This window comes from Furipterus horrens, unplaced genomic scaffold, assembly GCF_987537825.1.
Source record: "Furipterus horrens unplaced genomic scaffold, mFurHor1.1.pri manual_scaffold_3, whole genome shotgun sequence".
Classification (NCBI taxonomy): domain Eukaryota; kingdom Metazoa; phylum Chordata; class Mammalia; order Chiroptera; family Furipteridae; genus Furipterus; species Furipterus horrens.
The window spans coordinates 182,316,255-182,338,690 of NW_028327173.1; the positions used below are offsets into that span (position 1 = coordinate 182,316,255).

Genomic DNA, 22,436 nt, shown 5'->3' on the forward strand with positions numbered 1-22,436 from the left:
ACTAAAATTTCAAATAGTACCCTTATTGGTAAAAATTTTAATGGGATATTGGGAGCAGTAAAAAGAAAAAAACAAAATGTAGACAAGTCTTGGTTTCAATGGCACTAGTTTATGAGTTGGCTTTGACTCTCCTGGCATTAGAGGGGAGAAAGGAAGGGTGGACAGGCATGGCAGTAAATCTGTAAAGAAAGGGGGGGGGCATATTTGAGCCAGTTTATGCCTCATTACTTCATATTTCTCAATAATTTGAAGCCAAGGTGGTTCGATTCAGTAAGAACCCAAAGTGATTCAACAAGAGGTGGTGTTGAAAAAATGGAGTTAAATAGGCTTGTAAGAAGAATGGTAAAGATTTAGTACATATAGTATTTTTTTTAAAGATTTTATTTATTTTTCAGAGAGAGGGGAAGGGAAGGAGAAAGAGAGGGAGAGAAACATCAATGTGTGGTTGCCTCTTACACACCCCCAACCAGGGACCTGGCTGCAACCCAGGCACATGCCCTGACTTGGAATCGAACTGGCAACCTTTCAGTTTGCAGGCTGGCGCACAAGCCACTGAGCCACGCCAGCCAGGACACACAGTTATAGTATTTTTATTTGATTTTTCCACTGCATTTAACCAGGCCCACCACTTTCTTCATACCCTTGATTTGTGTAACATCACACTCTCCTGATTCCCTTTTAACCATCTTCTTCTTGTTCCTTAGACATTGCTATAAATAAGAATTCAGACCAATAGTTAGCCGCAGCTTTACCTTTTCTTATTTTTTAACCTTTACTTAGTATGCTGAAGACCTATCAACACCCCTGGGTTTAATAACCATACAGCCACAGCCCTGACTGGTGTGGCTCCCTTGGTTGAGCATTGTCCCGCAAAGCCAAAGGTCACCAGTTCGATTTCCCATCAGGACACGTGCCTGGGTTGTTTGAGGTCCTGGCTTGGGTGCATGCAAGAGGCAACCAATTGATGCTTCTCTCACATGTCAATGTTTCCCTCTTTCTCTCTCTCTTTCCCTCTCTCTAAAAAAAAAAATGAATAAAATCTTAAGAAAAAAAGCATACAGCCACCTCCTGCACATATTCCACCTTGAGGTTTCTTTGGAGTTAAACCCACAATACCTCAAGCCAAACTCATCATCCTGGCAGCCAAACTTGTTCCTCCTCTCATACTCCCTATTTCATTTGGAAACATCATAATACACATAATAATCTAAATGATAAACATGAATTCTCTTTGACTCCTTCCTTATACCTCATATGCAACCAACAGCCAAATCTTGCTGACTTTACCTTCTGAATATTTCTTGATCTGTCATCTTTTCTTTATCCTACTTAACACTGGTCTTGTTCAGATTCTCATAGTTTCTTTTCTAAGCTCTACCGACTTTTCCAGCCATTTTCCCATATGCGTGAGGAACAGAATGTAATCATAAAATGAGGCAAGTGTAAAAGGAGTCTAAGGAATGGACATTTAACTTAGTTTAATGATGTTAACAAAGACTCCCAGATTAAGAAAGATCCAAGTTGTATGGCAAGATAAACAGGATTTAGTCTTTAGAGACAGAGAAGGAAAACTCTGACTCCAAAAAACCTCCGCTGCCTTGTGGCATACCTCTTCAGGGGAAAGGCTAAGGGAGTAAACCCCGACAGAAAATCCGGAGCCGGAGTCCCTAAGGCGGTTTGACGTTGTAGTCAACACTGGCAACTCCTGCGGCGCACCTGAAGCCAAGCTGTATTGACTCCGTCTTTCCCTTGGACCCTTCAGCTGCGAAGAGAGGGGGGGTCTGCTGCATGGGCAACAGCAGACCCTCCATATCACCCTGCCCAGGCTCTGTAGCTTCAGCTTCTCTGGAGAGGACACTCCAGCGTCATCGCAAGATGTCGATTCAACACGGGAGGAGACAGATACCGTGTCACTCCCGAGTCGGACTGCACAGCCATTCTCGGCGGTGCAGATAGACTCTTAAGAAGCTACACCAACGTCTCTCGAGACGGATGGCTGCCAACGAGTCTTTAGAGAAATGAAGGCGTGAGTACAGGGCAAAAAAAAAAAAAAAAAAAAAAAAGGTGGAGGGCATGAGCAAAGTCTGTGTACAAGAAAGACATTAAGAAGTGTGGTTTCCTAGTAGAATAAGCTTACATTCTTGCTGGGGGGAGGGGGAGGCAATAAAGAGTAAACATAAAAATATATAATATATAAAAATATACATTTTACAACAGTGGTAAGTACTATGGAGAAATAAAAACAAAACAGGTGCTAAAAAAAATTAAATGTTCATCAAATATTCTTTGTGCTCCTCCTACATTTTCAGGTTCACCTGCAGCTAGACTGGGGACTAGGTGACTAGTTTCAGTTGGTGAGCTGGGAAAATGTGATGTATGCTACTTTTTAAAAACTCTATTTTATTGATTATGCTATTACAGTTGTCCCAATTTTCCCACCTTTGCCCCCCTCCACCCAGCACTCCCCACACCATTTTTCAAGTCCATGGGTTTGTCGTCGTCGGCAGCCGTCCGTCTCGAGAGACGATGGCGTACCTTCTTGAGAGTCTATCTGCACCGCCGAGAATGGCTGTGCAGTCCGATTCGGGAGTGACAATCCCTGCCGCACTTGTTACAGGTGAAGGCAGATGGCTGTTGTTGCTGCTGTTGACGCTGCTTCCACCTCGATCTTTTCTGGACCGCCTCCTCGTTGCGCGCAGCCTCTGCGTGTGACGTACCTTGCCTGACCGCGAGCCTCCAGGCTAGGCGGTCGTCTGCTTGAACTTCCCATGTGTTGAGATTGATGGAGCATTGTGTCATGTCCTTTTTGCAGATGTCTTTGAACCGCAGTTTTGGGCGCCCTGTCATCCTCTGGGCTTCTGCTAGCTCACCGTAGAGGAGGTCTTTGGGAATACGGCCTGCATCCATTCTTTTGACATGGCCGAGCCACCTGAGGCGTCTCTCACTAAGAACTGCATGCAAACTGCTCATGTTGGCTCGCTTCAGCACCTCGGTGTTGGGGACCTTATCCTGCCAGGCGACGTGCAGGACGCATCGCAGGCACCTCATGTGGAAGCTGTTGAGTTTCCTTTCGTGTCTTGCGTAGGTGGTCCACGTCTCGCTGCCATAGAGGAGAGTGCTGAGTATGCAGGCTTGGTAGATGTGCAGTCTGGTTTTCTCAGTGAGGCTGGAATTGTTCCACGCTCGCCGGTTCAGTTTGGCCATAACTGTGGCTGCCCTGGCGATTCTCCGATTGACCTCCAAGTCGACTGACAGAGAGCTCAAGATGGTGGACCCGAGGTAAGTGAAATCATTGACAACCTCCAGGGTGTATCCGTCGATGGTGATGCATGGGGGAGTCCCCGTGCCTTGAGCCATAACGTTCGTCTTCGTCAGGCTGATGGCTAGTCTGAACTCCTTGCATGCGTGGGAAAGGCAAGTGACTAACTGCTGGAGTCCTTCTTCGGAGTGTGATGTCAAGGCTGCGTCGTCGGCGAAGAGCATCTCACGGATGAGCACCTCTTTGACTTTGGTCTTGGCTCGTAAACGGGCCAGGTTGTAGAGCTTGCCATCGGATCTGGTGTGAATGAAGACACCCTCGCTGCAGTCCTTAAAGGCGTATTGGAGGAGAATGGAGAAGAAGATTCCGAACAGCGTAGGCGCGAGGACGCAGCCCTGCTTTACTCCGCTGCTGACTGGGAAGGCCTCAGAGGTTGCGCCGTTGTAGGACACCGTGCTGTGCATGTTGTCGTGAAAGGACATGACCACAGCAAGCAGATGTGGTGGACAGCCAATCTTCCGTAGCAAGCTGAAGAGTCCGCTTCGACTGACCAGATCAAACACCTTCGTGAGGTCGATAAAGGCGAGGTAGAGTGGTTTATGCTGCTCGTGACACTTCTCCTGCAGCTGGCGTAGGGAGAAGATCATGTCCACTGTTGATCGGCCAGCTCTGAAGCCACACTGGGACTCTGGGTAGACGCGGGAAGCAAGGGTCTGCAGGCGGGCAAGAGCGACCCGGGCGAATACTTTGCCGACGACGCTGAGGAGAGAGATGCCCCGGTAGTTGTTGCAGTTGCTGCGGTCTCCTTTGTTCTTGTACATGGTGATAATGTTGGCGTCTCTCATATCCTGGGGGATGTAACCCTCCTTCCAGCAGAGACAGAGTAGATGGTGGAGCGGCTGTAGCAGGACTGGTTTCCCGCTCTTTAGGATTTCTGGAGGGATTCCGTCGCTTCCTGGTGCTTTCCCGCGACCAAGGCGGTCGATGGCTTTGCCGAGCTCTGCCGCAGTAGGTGGGGTGTCTAGCTTCTCCATGACTGGTAGGTCTGGGATGGCGTTAAGAACAGTGTCTGTTACGGTGTTCCTCGTTGCATACAGCTCGAGGTAGTGCTCGGTCCACCGCCGCATTTGCTGTTCCTGGTCAGTGATGACCTCACCTGTCTTGGATTTAAAGGGGGCGATCTTGGAGGGGATTGGGCCTGTTGCCTTCTTGATACCCTCATACATTCCTCGTGCGTTGCCTATATCGGCGGCTTCCTGAATGCTTCTGCACAGGTTTAGCCAATAGGTGTTGGAACAGTGGCGGCGGTCTTCTGGACTTTGTTCCTGGCAGCCCGTAGAGCTTGAAGTGTACTGGGAGTGGGCGTGGCCTTGTAAGCCAGTAGGGCCTTCCTCTTAGCCTCGATCACGGGTTCCATTTCTTCCCAGTGAGCCTCGTACCAGTCAGCGTTCTTCCGCTCTTTCTTCCCGTAAGCAATAATGGCAGAGTTGTATATGGCGTCGCGGAGACGTGACCAATTGGATTCGATAATGTCATCTGCCGCCATTCCCTCGCCGAGTGCATCTTCCATCCTGTTGATGAATTGCTGGGTCTTAACTGGGTTGCTGGCACAACTGGTGTTGATGCGTGGGCGACCCTTCATCTTGGAGTGGTGCAACCTCTTCGACGTTATGCGCACCTTGCTTACCACGAGGGCATGGTCCGTGTCGCAGCCTGCACTGTGGTAGCTGCGGGTGAGGAGGGTGCTGCCAATATCCGTTCTTCTGGTGATGACGAGGTCAAGCTGGTGCCAGTGGCGGGAGCGGGGGTGCCTCCATGACACCTGGTGGATCTCTTTGCACTTGAAGAATGTGTTTGTCACGCAGAGGCCGTGGTTCTTAGGCTACTCCATATCCTATGCTGTACTTTACATCCCCATGGCTAATCTGTAACTTCCTATTTGTACTTCTTAATCCCCTCACCTCCCCACCCATTCCCCTTCACCACCCTCCCATCTGGCAACATCAAAATGCTCTCCATATCCATGATTCTTGCGTCTGTTTTTTGTGTTTGCTTAATTTATCTTTTAGATTCAATTGCTGATAGGCATGTACTTATTGCCATTTAATTGTGCATAGTTTTGATCTGTCCTGGCTGGTTTGGCTCAGTGGATTGAGCATCGGCCTGCAAGCTAAGTGTCGCTGGTTCGATCTTCCAGTCAGGGCACATCAGAGAAGGAAAACTCTGACTCCAAAAAACCTCCGCTGCCTTGTGGCATACCTCTTCAGGGGAAAGGCTAAGGGAGTAAACCCCGACAGAAAATCCGGAGCCAGAGTCCCTAAGGCGGTTTGACGTTGTAGTCAACACCGGCAACTCCTGCGGCGCACCTGAAGCCAAGCTGTATTGACTCCGTCTTTCCCTTGGACCCTTCAGCTGCGAAGAGAGGGGGGGTCTGCTGCATGGGCAACAGCAGACCCTCCCTATCACCCTGCCCAGGCTCTGTAGCTTCAGCTTCACTGGAGAGGACACTCCAGCGTCATCACAAGATGTCGATTCAACACGGGAGGAGACAGATACCGTGTCACTCCCGAGTCAGACTGCACAACCATTCTCGGCGGTGCAGATAGACTCTTAAGAAGCTACACCATCGTCTCTCGAGACGGACGGCTGCCGCCGCCGCCGACGAGTTTTGATCTTTTTCTTAAATAAGTCCCTTTAACATTTTACATAATGATGGTTTGGTGATGATGAACTCCTTTAGTTTTTTCTTGTCTGGGAAGCTCTTTATCTTTGCTAGGTAGAGCAATCCTGGCTATAGTTCTCTGCTTTTCATGACTGAGTATTTCTTGTCAGTCACTTCTAACCTGCAAAATTTCTTTTGAGAAGTCAGCTGACAGGCTTATGGGAACTCTCCTGTGGGTAACTAACAGCTTCTCTCTTGCTGCTTTTAAGATTCTCTCTTTATCTTTAAACTTGGGCATTTTAATTATGATGTGTTTTAGAGTGGGCCTCTTTGCATCTATCTTGTTTGGGACTCTGTGCTTCCTGGACTTGTATGTCTATTTCCTTCACCAAATTAGGGTAAGTTTTCTTCCATTATTTTTTCAAATAGATTTCCAATTTCTCGCTCTTTCTCTTCTTCTGGAACCCCTATGATGCAAATGTTAGAGTTGCCCCAGAGGCTGCTTACACTATCCTCATTTTTTTTGGATTCTTTCTTCTTCTTCTTGTTTTGACTGGTTGTCTTTTTCTTCCTTATGTTCCAAATCATTGAACTGGTTCTCAGATTTACCCATTCTTTTTAAAAATTAATTGTTTGTTTATTTATTTTTAGAGAGGGGAAAGGAGAAAGAGAGGGAGAGAAACTTCACTGTGTGGTTGCCTCTCACTCATGCCCGCAACTGGGGACCTGACGTGCAACCTAATCATGTGCCCTCACTGGGAATCGAACCAGCGACACTTGCCTCACACGTCAATGCTCAATCCACTGAGCCACAGCAGCCAAGGTGGAGCTTCATCCATTCTACAGCTGTTTCCCTATAAATTGTTCTTTATTTCAGTTACTGCATCCTTTGTTTCTGACTGGATCTTTTTCATGCTGTTGAGGGCCTCACTAAGTTCCTTGAGCATCCTTATAACCAGTATTTTGAACTCCACATCTGATAGATTGCTTGTATCCATTTTGTTTTGTTCATTTTCAGGAGTTTTGATCTGTTTTTTTCATTTGGGCCATATTTCATTGCCTCCTCACTTGACAGCCTCCCTATGTCTGTATCTATGTATTATATAGAACTGCTATGCCTCCCTCCTTGGTAGCATGGCCTAATGTAGTAGGTGTCCTGTAGGGTCCAGTGGCACAGCCTCCCACATCGCCCAAGCTGGGTACTTGAGATGTGCCCTTCATGTGGGCTATGTACACCATCCTCATGTAGTTGAGTCTTAGTTGCTGTTGGCAGATCAACTGGAGGGATTTACCCAGGCCAGTCAGTTGCAGGATTGGTTGTGAGCACTGACCACCATCCCTTGCCCTCTGTGGAGGGTCAGCTGTGCAGGGGCAAGGCGGTGGTGCTCTAACGTGGTCTGTCCACTGGGTGCGCAGGCCAAGGTCAGCCCCCACCTGTGTTTTGCCTGGGGCCACCCTGCCTGAGCTATACAGCAATCTGAGATGGCTGCTGCTTGTGCTATGCTTGAGGCCCCTTAGCAAGAGGTATTGGGGCTTGTGCTAGCTGAGGTCGGTGGTTGCTTCTTTGAAAGGATTTAGGAAGTGGTGAAGCTTGAACCCAGACCTGCCATTCACATGAAAAATTCACTGTTAACAGCTGTAAACTGGTTCAGACAGAGTCTTGGTAGATCTCCAGGGCAGGGCAAACAGTGTTAGCCAGGCTGATGAAGTCTCAGATATGGCACCTGTGTGCCAGCTCTGTGGCTCTGCCCTCCTTTCTGTCTGGAAGAAAACTGTCCCCCAGCTCTCACCTTGATGCCAGACACCTCAGATTCTCCTTGTATGCCACTGGTGCCTTTCAACCTGCTACCCTAGAGCTGGAGCTCAGAGGGAGTGAGTTTGAGTAAGTTCATATGTGGGTTCTTCAAAAGGAACTGCTTGGTACTCCAGAAGTTTCTTCTACCAACTCAATACCTGCTCGTTTTCACAGACAAAAGTTATGGGGACTTAACTTCTTGGCACTGGAACCCTGGGCTGGGGGGCCTGGTGTGAGGCTGGGAATCTTAGTTCCTGAGATATCCCTCCCAAATTTTTATCCATCACACTTGGATGTGGGACCAGCCCATTCCGGGTCTCCACCCTTCCTACCAATCTGGATGGATGTGGTTTCTTTAATTTCATAGTTGTCAGACTTCCATTCAACTAGATTTCTGACAGTTCTGAGTAATGGCTATTTTATAATTTAGTTGTAATTTTGATATGGTTATGTGAGAAGGTGAGTCATTTTTACCTCTGCCGCCATCTTGACTAGAAGTCCCACGTATGCGTCTTTCAATCAGTCTGTGAACTCTCTTCCCTACAGATGTGACCCTGGAAGCCACTTGTGGAGATGCATCACAAGATGGGCAATCTTCCATCAAACTGGGTTCTTGAATTTCTAAGTAGAACATAACTGTTTGCTAATCCATAATGATATGTAGCATAAATGAGAAGTAAGTTTTGTTGGAGAGCTCATACTTGGGAGTTAAGTCATTCCCAGAGCATAATCAAGCCTATCATAATTAAAACAGCAATGGAAATAGGATCAGGAGTTTGGGAGTGTGCAAGGGGCAGGTTAAAGTAGTAAATAAAAGATAGTCAATGTAGGCTTTACTGAGAAGCTGAGATTTGAGGCAAGACTCGATGGAGGTGAGACAATTAGCCAAACAGACACCGGAGGGAAGAATATTCCAGGCAAGGGAATCAGGTAGAACCAAGTCTCCAACGAGGAAATGTGACTGGGAAGGAGGCCAGTGTGGCCAGAGCAGAACGCAAGCAGGAGGAGAGGTGAGAGAGGTAACGGGGCCCAGAGTAGAGGCTGAGGGGCCACTGTAGGGAATTAAGACTCTCACTGTGAATCAAATGGGAGCTGTTGCAGAGCGGTGTCATGATGGCTCCTTATGTTGAGATGAGACAATAAGGGATCAAGAGTGGAAACAGGGAAACCAGTTAAAAGGTTGTTAGTATAATCTAGGTGAGAGATAACAGTGGCTTCTGTCTCTGTATCAGGCACTCAGGACTGTTTCATTTTTCTGTTAATTAAAAAACAAACAAACTGTTAATAGCAAAGGAGAGCCAAAGAAGTAACAACCAAGAAATTCTCCTATGCTAGCCTCTTCTTTTTCTTTTTTCACTTTGACTCTATAAGGAAGTAAAAGTGTATAAAGTTACTGATGGAAATTACTTGTACACAAAAGACTGAAGAAAAATTCATTTAGAAAGTCTCAAAAGCTAGAGCTGAGGGTAGGGAAAAGGGAGAGTTATGGTTTAGGGACAATGACACTGACTTTAACAACTCCATCTACGTTAATACAGGTTTACTATGCTCAAGGTGCTTAAACGGGAGAGTCAGGAATGCAATTAAGCTAGATGCAGAGGTTAAGAAAGAAGCTACTAGCCTTCTTATTTTCCCTCTCCCCCCTTCCTGAGCACTTTTAGACTTCACTGGGGTAAGGTGACTGGCTGGGAAAAGAATAAGTCACTTTTATTCTTATAGACTGGTTGATGTTTTTCAGCTATTAGTCTCTACCTTCAGAATATTTCCCCCAGATTTTTTTTTTTGGAAAGAAACACATTTGGAGGAATATATAGTCCAATTCTGACTGTATAACTTTCATATTTACTCCTCAGTGAATAACAAAATTCTGAATCACAAAGTGTCAACACAAAGAAGCATTTCATCAGTCAATTTTAAGTAGATTTAAAAAAAAGAGAGAGAGATTTTAAGACTGAAGGAAATAAAACAAACCAGATAGACTAGATAAAAAGTAATAAATTAAAAATGGGATTGCAGCCCTGGCTGGGTAGTTCAGTCAGTTAAGAGTATCATCCTCACACACCAAGGTTGTGGGTTTGATCCCCAGTCAGGGCACATACCCAGGTTGCCAATTCCATCCCTGGACAGGGGACATACAGGAGGCAAATGACTGATGGTTTTTTTCTCTCTCTCTTTCCTCCCCTCTTCCTCTCTAAAATCAATAAAAACATATCCTTGAGTGAGGATTAAAAAATTAAAAATGGGATTGTGGGGGGGGTATTCATAATAACCAATCCACCTGGCATGTTTATTTATATAATATTTAAGAATATCCAAATTGCATCTACCTTTAATTTTATATTAAACTTTCTAAAAACAAATTTAGGACCACTGTCCTCATTTAGATGTAACTGGAAGAAAAACAGACTTATGCAGAATTATCCTTTCCCAAGAAATACTGGAATTTATCACAAATATATAAAAAATATTCAGACCACTCCATTTTAGTCATCTTTGTTAGTTCCTCTTTTCTATAAATCCTTAGTATTAGTGTGCCGCAGGGCTTAGTTCTAAGGATACTCCATTTCCCAATCTATACTCACTTCCTTAATGATCTTAGGAATTACATATAATCCATATGTCCATAACTCAAACTTCCGTCTTTAGTCAGGATTTCTCCTGAGTCCCAGACTTGTATATCCAACTGCCATCTTGCTATTTCTACTTCAATATCTAACAGGCATCTCAAATGTCACCCTGGCTGGCTTGGCTCAGTGGATTGAGCGTCGGCCTGCGAGCTAAGTGTCGCTGGTTCGATCTTCCAGTCAGGGCACATCAGAGAAGGAAAACTCTGACTCCAAAAAACCTCCGCTGCCTTGTGGCATACCTCTTCAGGGGAAAGGCTAAGGGAGTAAACCCCGACAGAAAATCCGGAGCCGGAGTCCCTAAGGCGGTTTGACGTTGTAGTCAACACCGGCAACTCCTGCGGCGCACCTGAAGCCAAGCTGTATTGACTCCGTCTTTCCCTTGGACCCTTCAGCTGCGAAGAGAGGGGGGGTCTGCTGCATGGGCAACAGCAGACCCTCCATATCACCCTGCGCAGGCTCTGTAGCTTCAGCTTCACTGGAGAGGACACTCCAGCGTCATCGCAAGACGTCGATTCAACACGGGAGGAGACAGATACCGTGTCACTCCCGAGTTGGACTGCACAGCCATTCTCGGCGGTGCAGATAGACTCTTAAGAAGCTACACCATCGTCTCTCGAGACGGACGGCTGCCGACGATGACGGATCTCAAATGTAACATGATCAAAACCTGAACTCCTTTTTTCTCTTTCATCTTCTTATCTGGTCAGTTACTCTTGAAAATATCTCCTTCCTGGGTAATGACTTCTCTATTGTTCCATTCCTTAGGCCAACTATCTTGCTGTTATCTTTGATTCCCTCAATTCATATCTATCATCCAATCCATTAACCTTCATATATCTCATTGTTAACTGACATCCCCATGGCAATCACAAAGCAAGTATCTAAAAAGTATGCACAAAAGGAAGTGAAAAGACGATCAAAATGTTATACTACAAAAAAATCAATTAAACACAAAAGAAAGCAGTAATGTAGGAAATGAGAAACAAAAAAAAAAAGGTATGAGACATACAGAAAACAAATAGCAAAATGGCAAAAACAATTTTGAATGATGACTTTAAATGGAAATGGTTTAAATTCCCCAATCAAAAGGCAGAGATTTGCAGAATGGATAAGAATACAGGATCGAGCTATTTGCTGCCTAAAGAGACTCACTTTGGATCCAAAGACACAAATTTGTTAAAAGTGAACATACGGAAAAACATATTCCAAGCAAACAATAACAAAAAGAGTTAGGTGGCTATACCAATATCAGACAAAAAAGACTTTAAGCCAAAAATTGTTACAAAAGACACAAGAACAGTATAGACTGCTAAAAGGTCAATTCATTAATGAGATATAATTATAAACATGTTTACCAGACAACAGAGGACAAAATAAATGATGCAAACACTGAGAGAACTGAAGAAATAGACAGCAGAGAAGCCAGTTGCATTAGCGTTGAAAATCACTTCTCCCACAGTCCTTTTCCTATGAAACACTTAGATATTTAAAAATTCTCCTATAGCCTCAAGATTATTGCAAGTTTAACATTTTTCATGCCTTTTGAAGAGTGCAGGCCAGCCAGCTCTACCTGAGAAGAGTTTAACATTCTCTTTACTGAGTAACGTGACTTGAAATTTCCTTGGTTTTCAGCCTCACAAGAATACTGTTCACTATGCTTTCTTTCTTTGTCAACTGATCATCATCTCAATTTGGCCACAAATTTAGCCACTTTCCCACCTTTTTCATAGCTTCCTCACACACTTCAGACACTACTTTAGCATTTTCCTCACATGCAAATAGGTGAATTTCCTCTTCCTTTTTCTGGATGCACTGTATTGTTGATTCATTAATATGGCCAGCAGAACAGTATCTGATGCCTGAATGAATCTCATCTAACATGTACATTTTCTTTGTAAAGCGTATCACACCTTTCTTGCTTTAGGAATACTAGACACCACTGCAGCACTGTGCTTGAGCACAATTTTAAACAGCAAAACCACCACCAACAACAACAACAAAAAAGTGAAAAACATGGAACTAAATAGACTGTGAGAAGGATTCTTGTTTACAGTTTAATAGCTGAAACCAGAAAGCAGAGCACTACCTTGTTCGACCGCAGCTGGGAACATGCACACTAGGTACCGAACATTTTGCCACTCTGAACATTTGTGAACGTACTGGCTGTGGGCTTACAAATAAATTCTAATGAGTAGGTAAATTTACAAATATGCAATCCATGAATAATGAGTATCAACTGTATATAAAAATTAAACTTCTCTCAAGTAAACATGGGCCAATAAGAAATCACAAGGGAAATTATAAACTACTTAGAGACGAGTAAGAACAAAACACAACATACCAAAAATCATGTAATGTAGTCAAAACAGCACTCAGAGGGAAATAGTAAACACTAGAGGCCTACATTAAAAGAAATATCTCAAATCAGTCACAACTCCATTCCTTAAAGACTAGAAAATGAAGAGCAGCCCTGGCTGGTGTGGCTCAGTGGATTGAGTGCTGGCCTGCAAACTGAAAGGTTGCGGGGTTTGATTTCCAGAGAGGGCACTTGCCTGAGTTGCTAGCCAACATTTCTCTCCCTCTCTTTCTCCCTCCCTTCCCAGCTCTCTAAAAATAAATAAATAAAATCTTTAAAAAGAAAAGAAAAAGAAGAGCAAACTAAATGCAAAGCTAGCAGTAGCAGGGAAATAAAATGATTAAAGAAAAATAAAACAGACACTAGGAAACGAAAGAAAATCAACAAAACCAAAAGTTATTTCTTTGAAAGATGGACAAAATTGAAAAACCTTTTTTTAGGCTGACAAAAAGAGACAGAAGTTGCAAATAACTAATTTCAGAGATGAAAGTGGGGATGTTATTACTGATCTTACAGAAGAAAAAGGATTATAAGAGAAATCTATGAAAGTTATATGCCAACAAATTAGATAACCTAGATGAAATGCACAAATTCCTAGAAACACACAAATTACCAAAACTGACTAAAGAAGAAATAGAAAGTCTAAACAGATTTAAAACAACTTAAAAAAATGAATCAATAATCAAAAACCTCTAAACAAAGAAAGGCCCAGGTCTAGATGGTTTCACTGGTGATTCTCAAATCTGAAAAGTCGGCATTTGTGCTGCCTGTCACTATCAGAACCAATAAGTAGAGACAAAGACTGAACCTTTATGGGTGCTTTATTCAGATGCCAGTGATCTGAGAAGATGGTGGGTTATGTACCCTAAAAACTGGCTTAACATCTCATCTCAAGCTGACCTTTTTTATAAGGAGAAGAAAAGGGGAGGTAAGGGGTTTGGAAAAAAGGTCAGTCAGATAAGTTACAGTCTCAACAATTCTTTATCTGTGTCACTGGACATTCCTTCTCTGAAACACAATGGCTCAGAGACCCTGGGGCACAAAAATTGAATTGCTCCTTGACCTCCTGGAGTCACATTGGCCATGTATTACAGTTCCCGGAACAACAGCTTTCCGCATGCAATAATCAATTAAGCCTAAGCCTACCAACGATAACTACAGCTAAAATTTTTAACTCTTGAGTTCCCCTATCAATTCTACCAAACATTTAAGGAAGATTTAACATCAATCGTTTTCAAGCTCTTCCAAAAAACAGGTGAGGGAACACTTCTTGACTCATTCTGTGAGACCATTATCATCCAAATATCAAAACCAGACAAAGACATCACAAGAAGAAACTACAGAGGAATATTCCTTGTAAATACTAATGCAAAAATCTCCTACAACAATATTAGCAAACCAAATCCAACAGCACATTTTTGGGGGGGTATCTAAAAAAAACAATTTATTAAAAATTACATATTTATTCTTACATGTTTTAAACTTCCATCACCTTCAAAGTACTCTCCATTTGATGCAATACACCCATCGAGACTTTTTTCCAATTAAAAAATGGGCAAAGAACCTGAATAGACACTTCCCCAAGGAAGACATACAACTGGCCCACAGACATATGAAAAGATGCTCAACATTACTAGCCATCAGAGAAATGCAAATTAAAACCACAATGAGATATCACTTCACACTGGTAAGAATGGCCATCATTAATAAATCAACAGCCCTGGCTGGTGTGGCTCAGTGGAATGAGTGCCAGCCTGTGAACCAAAAGGTCACCGGTTTGATTCCCAGTTGGGGCACATTGCTTGGGTTGCAGTTTTCGTCCCTAGTTGGGGCATGTGCAAGAGGCAACTGATTAATGTTTCTCTCCCTCACCCTCCCTTCCCTCTCTCTAAAAATAAATAAATAAAATTTAAAAAGGAAGAAAATATTTTAAAAATAGATCAATGTCATATGTGAATAGAGGGTTTTACTTCTTCCTTTCTAATCTAAATGTTTTCTTTCTTTCTTTCCCTCTTTCTTTTCTTTTCTTTTTTTTTTTTTTTTTTGCCTAATTGCTTTGGCTACAACTTACTATATATAATGTTAAGAGAGCAGTGGTGAGAGGTGGACATCCTTGTCTTGTTCCTTATCTTGGGGAGAAACTTTTCAGTCTTACACCATTGAGTGTAGTGTTATCTGTAGATACTTCATAAATGCCCATTATCATGTTAAGGAGATTCCCTTCTACTCTTAGCTTTTTGAGTGCTAGATGATCAGGTGTATGTATATTTTTATCCAACAACCAGCATATTATGAACTGTATTTTCTATACTAAAAGCAAAAACAAACCAACCAAAAAACTTAATCAAAATAGCATGTTTCTGCCCTAGCTGGTGTAGCTCAGTAGATTGAGTGCTGGCTTGACAACCAGAGGGTCGCTGGTTCGGTTCCTGGTCAGGGCACATGCCTGGGTTGTGGGCTGGGTCTCTGTCTAGGGACACGCAAGAGGCAGCTGATACGTGTGTCTCTCGCACATTGATGTTTCTCTCCCTCTCTGTCATCCTCCCTTTACCCTCTCTTTAAAAATAAATAAATAAAATCTTCAAAAAAATAAACCAAATTAAAAAAAAAAAAAAAAGCATGTTTCCTTCATGGTACTTTCCACACTGGTAGACTAATGTAGAACAATATATGGGTTCAAATAGATAAAATAAAAAGTGACCCATATGCATTTAATGTACATATTAATGATAAAAATGTGAACTGAAACATTTTCAACTCAATCCATTGTTTTTAGCTCTTCATACTTGCCATCTTAATCACTGTTTCTCTTCTAAACTTAAGTCACAACTATCAGTTTAACAACAGAACTTACCACAAAAATAATAAATATTTTTTATATTATAAATCATAATAAGGAAAGTACTACTTCTTACCATACTAGTTCAGGTAGCCTTATGTTACCAAGACAGGATCCATTTCTCAATTCCTATCATAGGGAAGGACTTTGTGAGGAAAGAAAGAGAGGGGCTATGAGTTATATCATTTTAGAGCTGCAAGCAGACCACAGCTTCCCAGACTGTTAATATGAAGAAGTTCCTGATCTCCTCTGCAGAAGCCAGAGCAGAAACAAAAGAAACAGTAAATCCAGTCTTCCATACAGTTTTGAATTCATTAATTCATTCTAATTCTAACCTATCAAATACTTCTTTTATCGGTCTCTTGGATAGTCTAGCCCTATTTGTTACAAATCCCCAGAAAAGTTATCCAGTGTCTAATGTGGGTTCTGTGGTGATTTGTTTTTCAAAAATCCCTCTTCAAATCTCCAGGGTTGGGAGCAAATCTAGTCTGGAGTGACAATAGCTCTTCTGGAGCTACCTGGGCACTTTAGGAGAGTAAGTAGAGTAGGAGCACTTACGTACAGTAATTTTCAAAATGCAAAGGCCTTATAACAGAAAACTCAAATCCTGTCTTTTCCACATTGGCAAATTAAGCAATTCTGTAAGAGCCCTAGTTATTTTTTAAAATCAGAACTAGAAAGATGAGGAAGGACTACCTCTTTCCCCTTTTCCTCTGCCACAGCAATGTGACCACTTCTCTCTCACTTCTGATACACGTTCATTGTACTGTCCTCCACTTCCCTCTCACTCTCTACTTCTAATCCTACCTCATCTAATCCTTGATTTCTGATAGATAAACTGGCTGGAATTTTTAAAGCCAAAATTCAATTCTAGGCAGATGCTAGGAGAAATGAATGTGAATTTGCTTTTTACTGAAATGTTAAGAGATGAAATAATTTTATTTAACATACAACTTCCTATGTACCAGGTGCTCTTCCATAAGCTTTATAAATATTAACTCATTTAATCATCAGAACAAACCTATGGAGCAGGTATTCTAATTTAATTAAATTGAGGCAAAGAGAGGCCCAAGATCAAACAGATAATGTATTAAGTTACAGAGCTGAGATTCAAACAATGAAAGTCTGATTATGGAGTCTGAGCTCTCAACCAATATGCTAACCTGCCCTTCATGTACAAAGTGTGTTGTTTGTATCCCTAGGATCAAGCAGATTATCACCCGGCTATTTTTAATTAGGTTTTTCTTATAATGGAGGCTAGGTACAAATTTCATTTAATTAGAGACATGAGATGTGAAAGTATTAATGTCACACTCTTCTTTTTACAGATAAAGAAACAAACCCAGGGAATGCTAAATAACATTTTGTATTGTATTCTAGTGGTCTAATCTAATGCCTTTTACACATGCTTGTTAGTTTACACTTCACACTTTTATCACTACACAAATAGGTAATAATTTTAAGTTTGGTAGGAGTTCCTAGTTCCTATTTTGTTTTTCTTGGAGAATGTTGACCTTTATCTGCTGAATTTATGTATCTCCTCAAATAAGTTTTTTACTTAAATTCAATCTTTAGATCTTATCAAAAGAAAACTGTACAAGTCCTCACATTATTTTCAAATTAAAAAAATTTACCAAACCCAAACAGTTCACAGGACCTCCTAGATGCTTTTAATTGCGTGCCACCACTGACTCTTTTATTGCACTTCCTACTACAGGAACACTTATCTAAACATTTCCTTCAGTTATTCTACCCAACAGTTTTATTCTTACTGATATGCTTTCCTTAACTCCTTAATCACACATAATCAGAATTATTTTTTATATGATGGCATTTTCCACTGATATTCATGGAAGTTAGTAAAAGAAGTCAGTAAAATTACTTGCAATTAAAATAATTACAAAAACTATTTTTAATAAAATTTAAATATTTCAGAGTAATTTAAATATGGGACAAAGACAGACACACACAAAATTATATTTTGAATTCAAGGAATCGATAGTGTATATGTAAACAACATTTGACAAGGATAACACATTAATGATATATCTGCCTTGTTCTCAAACACTGCTAATTTAATGAAAATTGATGCAGCCTTTCTGGAAAGCATTTTTATCTATACACAAGAGCTCTAAATGTTCTAAATGCATACACATTGACCCAGTAATCACTCTCCTAGAATTCTATACTAATTCTGTTCTATTGGGTTGCCCAAAAAGTCTGTAACGTTTTGAGTTTTTCTTTTTTGTTTGTTTTTTTTGTAAAATAAGTCACATTTTTCATTTTCACCAATAACTTTATTGATTTGGATATTCTGAGTATGTTGGCTATCTCCCACTATTGGCTTTTAGACAGTAGAGGCCAAGGGTGCTGCTAAACATCTTTCAATGCATAAGACAGCCCCGCAGCAAAAAATTATCTGGCCAAAATGTCAATAGTACCAAGAGACTTCACGAACCACTTTTAACACGTTCGGTCAGTTACAGTACCTTCTCCATATGCTGCACAAATCTTTTTTGCATTTCAATTGTGTTTTTACTTTTCTTGAAATAATAAAGCATAATACGCCGAGAATGTTGTGTGTTTTCTTCCATCTTCAATATTAAAATGGCTACACAAAAATTCACCAGTTTTGATATGTTTTTTAAAAAATGCACACCGATAGGACAGCTGTCACAACACAATCTAACAAAATTGTTTTGAATGAAGTTAAAGACAACTAAGCACTACTAGAGCCACTGTATGGAAAAAAACATAATGGACTTTTGGGACAACCCAGTACTATGGACAAGCAGGGTAACACAGTAGCATAGTGTCATTTTGCAGCCAGACTTCTTGGGTTTGAATCCAGGCTCTGTTACGTACTTGCTGAGTCATCCTGGGCAAGTTACTTAACTTCCCTCTGCCTCAGTTTCTTCTACAAACCAGTGATAATATTCATAGGATTTTATGGAGATTGGACAAGTTAAGTGATTTAAGGCATTGAAAACAATCCCAAGCACAAAATTAGTATTTATCTATTGTTGAGTAAAAGAGAAAGAAAATCTCCACAGTACATTTCTAAATGAATAAAACAAAACAAAAAATACAAGGTCCAGAACAGTATAAAAAATAAACTATATGAAATACATGTTCACAAAAGTAAAGACTATCTCTCGAAGGTTAAATGAGAAACATAAAACAATAAATCCTTCTGAAAAAGAGATCCTGCTATCTGTGGAACAGAAGAAGAGAAATGTACAATCCTTTCATATTTTTATGTAAATACTGAATTTTCTGCAATGCATTACCTATTCAAATAAGTAAATAAAATTAATATTAAATCAATATTTAATACTTGCATTTACAAAGTCAGGAAACTGTGCATTTTGAAACAAATATCACTCTAAGTAAAAAGAAATCAAGTAGCAAACCAATTGCAATTTTTAATTAACTGTTTCTTGCCAGAATTACCACAGTGATCAGTTCCCCTTGGCTCCTGAAGCATTTTCCGGTCTTTGTCATTTGTGACCTACTTTCATAACTCTTACTTCTTGCCTTTCTTTCTTTTATTTTTTTCATGGTCATGGAGATATCTTACTTTATTATGTACAATAAATTGTATTTTGATAGAATAATATGTGCTTTTCTTTTCCAAAGTTCTCATTATGTTTATTAAATTTTTTATTTATGCCAGGAATATAGAGGAAAAGGAAGGGGAATCAAATCAGCATTTGATTTCGGTCAACTTATGTTTGAAGTACAAATACTTGTGGATATTGCATATGTATGTATCCACACACATTAACTTCTAAAAAGCATGTAAAAGCTATTTTGTATTTTAAGAACAATGATATCTATTTCAAAAGTATTTATTATTGCGAATATTCTTCTAAAAATCACAGTGTGATTTGAAAAGTTTTCTGTATAAGCTCTGGAGTCTTTCTGCCTCTGCCACTTACTAGCTGTGTTACTTTGAGTAAATTACTTAACTAAACTTTTTTTAAAAAAGATTTTATTTATTTTAATATGCTTTATTGATTATGCTGTTGCAGTTGTCCCAATTTCTTTTCCCTTTGTTCCCCTCCACCCAGTGACCCCCCACCCTCCAGCTTTCTCCCACCCTTAGTCCATGCCCATTGGTTGTGCATATAGTTCTTCTCTTAACTAAACAACTTCTACCACAGTTTTCTCACCTGGAAACTTGTTATTAATAGTAGGCCCAAACATTGGGATGTTATAAAAATAGAATAAATAAGGTTATAAACATTTCAAACAATGTCTGACCCATGGTAAGAACTTAATAAATGTTAATGTCAATAACTATTATTATTATTACTACTAAAAATTGTAAAAGCATATAGACTAGTTGGAAATAGGCTTGGCTAAAGAGTATGTAATGACACTAATTTTTTATAAATGAAATTTATCTAAAGCTTTTTAAATGTCATTCAATCAAGTATATAATTAGAACTCATTATATGCCATATTACTTAAAATTAAGAATTTTATTTCTGGAAAGAATATTAAACCATATATACAAAATAAATGCTTCCTTTCTTTCTTAATCTTCACTCTAGGACATTTTTTTTTTCTCACTGATTTTAAGAGAGAAAGGAAGGTACACAGAGAAACCATCAATGCGAGAGAGAAGCATTGTTTGGTTGCCTCCTCTACATGACCAGACCAGGAATCAGGCCAGGGATCATATGCATCTAGACAGGGGAATGCATTCACCCCCCATCACCGCCTGGACAGGGGATCAAACCACAACCTAGGTATGTGCCCCAAAAGGGAATCGAACCCACAACCTTTTGGTTACAAAATGATGCTCCAACAAACTAGCCACACTAGCCATGGCTGAATGCTTCATTTTTATTTTCACCTACTCTTCAAAGAATAATGTTATTAATATCTAATGCTCCTTATTTTCTACTTTTTCCCTATTCAGTCTACAAAAAATTCCAGTGCATAATATGAGAGCAGTAATCACTACCCTGGCTAATGGATCTCAAATTATTTAAAATCTGGAGAAATGCCATACACTTTCTATCTTATATCACTGTAATGTTAAAAAAAAAAAAAAAATCTCCCAATACCAAATACCTCCTTTGAGCCATACTGCTCCGAACTTCCTTTTTGTATTATAACATAACTTAAAAGAGTCAAAGACTGGAACTGAAAAAGAGCTGAGACAGTAATGTGGGAGAAATATAAAATATCTGTTCTAAGCATCAAGGGTTAATTGTACTGGAAGGGGTTAAAGAAAGTACATCTTTTTCATCAAAAAGCTTTGTGGAACTTCAGCAAAATGCGATGTCCTTCACTAACTTAATGGATCAGAATCTCTACGAGTAAGGTGAAAAACCTTCTTTAAACAAGCCCCCAGGTAATTATTTTTGGTCTACTGTCATTTTAAGAACCAATGAAGCTCTGGCTTGTGTGGCTCAGTGGATTGAGCACCAGCCTGCAAACCAAAGGGTCACTGGTTCAATTCCCAGTCAGCGCACATGCCTGGGTTGCAGGCCAGGTCCCCAGTTGGGGCACACAAGAGGCAACCACACAGTGATGTTTCTCTTCCTCTCCTCCCTCCTTTCCCCTCTCTCTAAAAATAAATATAAAATCTTAAGGAAAAAAAAGAACCAATGAGGAATAATGAAAAAGAAAGGGTTAATTTCAAAAGCTCCATGCAGGAGGTGAATCTCAAGCAGATTTCAAACAGGAACATTAAGTGGCAGGGAGGAGTGAGTAGTTATTAAAAACCAAAGAGATGATATATGAGATAACTCAGTCTCCAGAGATGTTTCAACATCCTAGGCATATATAAGGAACCACACCTATCGTGAATAAGCAGTAGGGGCACAGTACAGACAGGACTATAAACCAAACTACTATTGATTAGAAAAACACCAGGCTTGATTAGAAAAACAAAGGCTTTCATTGTTTCTTTTTTTAATCCTCATCCAAGGAAATGTTTTTATGGATTTTAGAGAGAGAGGAAGGGCAGGGAGAAAGAAACATCAATGTGAGAGAGAAACATTGATTGGTTGCTTCTTGTTCTCACCCTGATAGGGGATTGAACCCGGAACGTAGGTACATGCCCTAGCTGGAAATAAAAATCACACCTACAACCTTTGGTGTATGGGACAATGCTCCAATCAACCGAGCCACCCAACCAGGGTCCAAGGTTGAAATTTTAAGAGACTTTTTCTTAACCTAGAAATGGCTTTGGGTTGTTTCAATGGGCTCCTGGAACACCTAAAGGATTTGTTTTCTGTCCTTGTAAGAGAGAAATTTTAAACCAACTAGGTCTATTTGATATGCTTAAAGTTACATGGGAAGCTTTGTCAAATAGAGAAATAGTAATTTTGTTGTAGTTGTACACACAGATTAATACTAAAATAAATGTTTTAAAGAGTTTACAAAAATTTCCAAGGGTCTACCAAGTTCTGATATAATTTCATCTGTAATTCTAATTGTTATCTTAGAATGTTATATCTTACACAAAAGCAAAGTTCTTTGTCAACTGCATTATAATCAGATGTATGACCATGTCATTTTAAGTTTTGTCTTTACAGACATTGTTTTTACTCTGATGCATTTGCAAGTAGATTTCATCTCAAAGATCCATGGAAAGAACTCTTAACTAAAATATAGTTTTCTGAGAATAAAATTTCAGATTATAACTTTAAACTGGATTCAGATTTATAGAACTCTAAGGAGTAACTGGATTTATAAAAATATTGGCAGAGGATCTGGATAAACAAGAATTGATTATGTGGGACTGACTGAACTTAGTAAAATTATTATTTTATGACTTGGTTCAAAATACTAATTAAAAAAAAATTTTTTTTCCAGATATAAGGAAACTCATTTTGTTTTTCTTAAGAGTAGTTTTGTAAATCATACCTTTGTAAGC

The 22,436-nt window shown here is 40.5% G+C and overlaps 1 protein-coding gene across 1 annotated transcript in view; it reads right to left on the minus strand.

The window, feature by feature from the left end:
• SGPP1 (sphingosine-1-phosphate phosphatase 1) overlaps positions 1 to 22,436 on the minus strand; it is a 44,105-nt gene that overhangs the window by 16,418 nt on the left and 5,251 nt on the right. The window lies entirely within an intron of this gene.